General features: G+C 36.6%; 1 protein-coding gene across 6 annotated transcripts in view; it reads left to right on the forward strand.

The window, feature by feature from the left end:
* LOC144979913 (aromatic-L-amino-acid decarboxylase-like) overlaps positions 1 to 1,654 on the forward strand; it is a 65,460-nt gene extending 63,806 nt beyond the window's left edge. For all 6 annotated transcript variants that reach the window (XM_078927177.1, XM_078927182.1, XM_078927179.1 and 3 more), the window contains one exon: positions 1 to 1,654. This exon is cut by the window's left edge and continues 656 nt beyond it. The gene's annotated coding sequence lies outside the window, so the exon portion shown is untranslated.
* The last annotated feature ends 1,296 nt before the right edge of the window (positions 1,655 to 2,950 follow it).

Genomic DNA, 2,950 nt, shown 5'->3' on the forward strand with positions numbered 1-2,950 from the left:
TCTATGCCTATGGGCCTAGTTGCAAGTTCTACCGTGCATTGTGGGACAAAACTATTGGGGTCACTCGCTATCACTATCTCTATGGACTGATTACTTTTGTACACACACTAAAAAAATATTCTTTTAGAGCCATCAGGTCCATGGTGCCGGAGTTTATCCAGGTTTCTACAGCGTGAAACGGACAATAGCAATTGCTTGCTACCATTTGGATAGGACGCTTGTCTATCGCAAATTACTTTCCTCCAGATCTAACAGACTCAGCTACCCTACAATCACTGCTGGGTGAGCAGGAGGGTCAGAAACAAATCTGAACTGCAGGGGGGTTGATCTCTGTCCCTTTGCCTGTGAAGCAAGTGAGCTACCAACTGAGCTATCAGGACCCCCTTTTGTACACAAAGGGCTGTAGAAAATACTGAATTTGAGTCATTAGCTATATCCGTCGCCTTTGATAACTGAAGGCCTGAAACTGACTAAAAATTACATCACAAAAGAATATGACGATCACCAAATGAAAGTGAAAAGTGGTTAGTTGTTAGAAGTGCTCAAGGAAACACATCATTCTATTGATAGTATGCGCTTGGCTAAGACGCTCACAACATTGCCATCCGGAAGTTTAACGGATCAATATGTAACCTTAAACGTTTATAGTCTGGTTAATAGTTTAGTGAGAATTACTCATAAACGCGGAATGCAAAAAATAAAAACAATAATAAAGACCCGAGTGACGTCAACTTCGTTCTATCTATTGATTCAGCTATTGATTATAGATCACATCAAAGTTTGTTCCCCCCCCCCTCCTCCCTCCGTGATCTTTGTCTTCTCTTTTTAATAAAATAAGAGGTGATTTTTTAATATTGTTGGTAAATCATATTTTGGTTATATTATGTTTTATATTATGTTTTATGTCAATATGTTGATGTTAATATTACAAGTAGTCTAATATAAGAGTTAAATGTCGATAGAAATTCTAATTAGATAGATCTATGGCCTTCAGATCAGAAGTCCTGGATTCTAGTCTTAGTCTGAGCAGTGCCAAGTTGAGTTCTTGGAAAAGTCTCATTACTCACATTCTCCCACCGTACTCAGGTGTAACATTAATACCTGACCATTATCAGCATTGTCTCTGTCGGAAAAAAAATGCAATATCGCCTAACAGGTGCCATGTCTTGTTCTATATCTTATGTGTTGCTGTAGGCTAGGGACCCCTTGCAAAGCGTTTTGAGCATGCTTAGTCACAGCTATATATAGAAGCTCATGTATATTTTTCATTTTTGACAAAGATTCGAGTTAGGCTAAGATTTTTTTTTGGTCTCATACTCAATAAAAAGGTACATTTCATCTATAAGCAGGGTGTTCCAGTTCGGACACCCTACCATATTCACCGTTAATTTTAACGCCGGTTTTATATACATATATGCAGGTCTGACGTCCTAATGGGCCTAGTCTAATATTGTTGTTATTTTTTGAGATTTCCATTACAACAACGAGCCCATGAGTTGGGTTATCAGGCCTGCAAATAAGTGCACGTCGGGTTTGTCTCATCTGTTTTTCACAAACTCATGGCATATCTATTACATTCACTGAAATGACATAAATGTGTAGCAAACATTCTAAAACCCTTCAAAACACAAAATAAAGCACAACAAAACAAAAATATACCCCTCCACCTAAAAAAAAAAAAACAACAATCAAAACAATACAAAAATAAACAAACAAAACACACAAAAAAACCCCCAGAAAACATGAACTGCTCAAAAACAAAATAGACAAAAGGATCTTTGGAGTTGATGTCGTCACGCAGTAATAGACATGTTTTGGTGGCGTAGACTGGCAGTTATAAACATGTGAACAACTTTAGACCTCCCCGTAGTGTGTGTACAAAAATATAGTCAATAACGAGTTGTCATGCTCTTCTAGATTCAATTTAAAATACAATGATGTGAAAAAGAAAGCCAAGAATATGCGGATTTCATGGATGAGGAGTCCTTTACTAATATTCACAATGGAGTCTTTTTATTCACGATACCATCATCTGCCGGCTTCACTCTAGTTCCGGGTCAAAATAACAAGTTCAAGGGAAACAATCCAAAAAATAAAAAACACATCAAATTATACAAGGAATAACGTTTACACAGTAGTCTCCCCTGATCTCAATTCATGATTATTTTTAACAGTGTGCGGGGAGGTCACTGTTGCTGTGTCTGTCCCCTTTTTTTTGGGAGGTGATATTCTTTTCCTTGTAAATCACCTCTCAGTTGTGTACTGTCATAGTTTGTGTTTTGAACGTATTCCTATTAGTGGGATCCCATGATTGTGTCTTGATGAAACTTTTTTTGTGATCTGAGACTAAGAACATTGATGATGTGCTCTCGGAACATATTATTTTATTTCCCTTTTTGAACCATTCCCCTTTGTCTTACTTCTTCTTGAACGCTATTGATAAATCTGGACGATATGTTAAGGGACCTAACTCATGAATATTGATTCTCTTGCACGTCTTTTTGTGTGTATGTATGTGTGTCTGTTTGTGTGGTGTTTCTGTATGTGTGTGTGTGTGTGTGTGTGTGTGTGTAATTGTGGGTACATAAGATTTACTTTGTGCCATTTTGTGTCCTACACCATTATGAGAGAGAGAGAGAGAGAGAGAGAGAGAGAGAGAGAGAGAGAGAGAGAGTTAGAATGGATATGAGCGCTTTGAGCTTATTATTATTATTATTATTATTATAATTATTATTATTATTATTATTATTATTATTATTATTATTATTATTATTACTATTAATAATAGTTTGAGAGAGAGAGAGAGGGAGAGAGAGAGAGAGAGAGAGAGAGAGAGAGAGAGTGAATGTGTGTGCATGTGTTTTGCGTCATTGTGAATCAACATTAATACAAGTTCAAGCTTACTTATAGCCCGTGTCATTTGCAATTTGTTTTTAATATAAGATAAATA

This window comes from Berghia stephanieae, chromosome 9, assembly GCF_034508935.2.
Source record: "Berghia stephanieae isolate SIO BIC M18660-M18661 chromosome 9, UCSD_Bste_1.3, whole genome shotgun sequence".
NCBI lineage: Eukaryota > Metazoa > Mollusca > Gastropoda > Nudibranchia > Aeolidiidae > Berghia > Berghia stephanieae.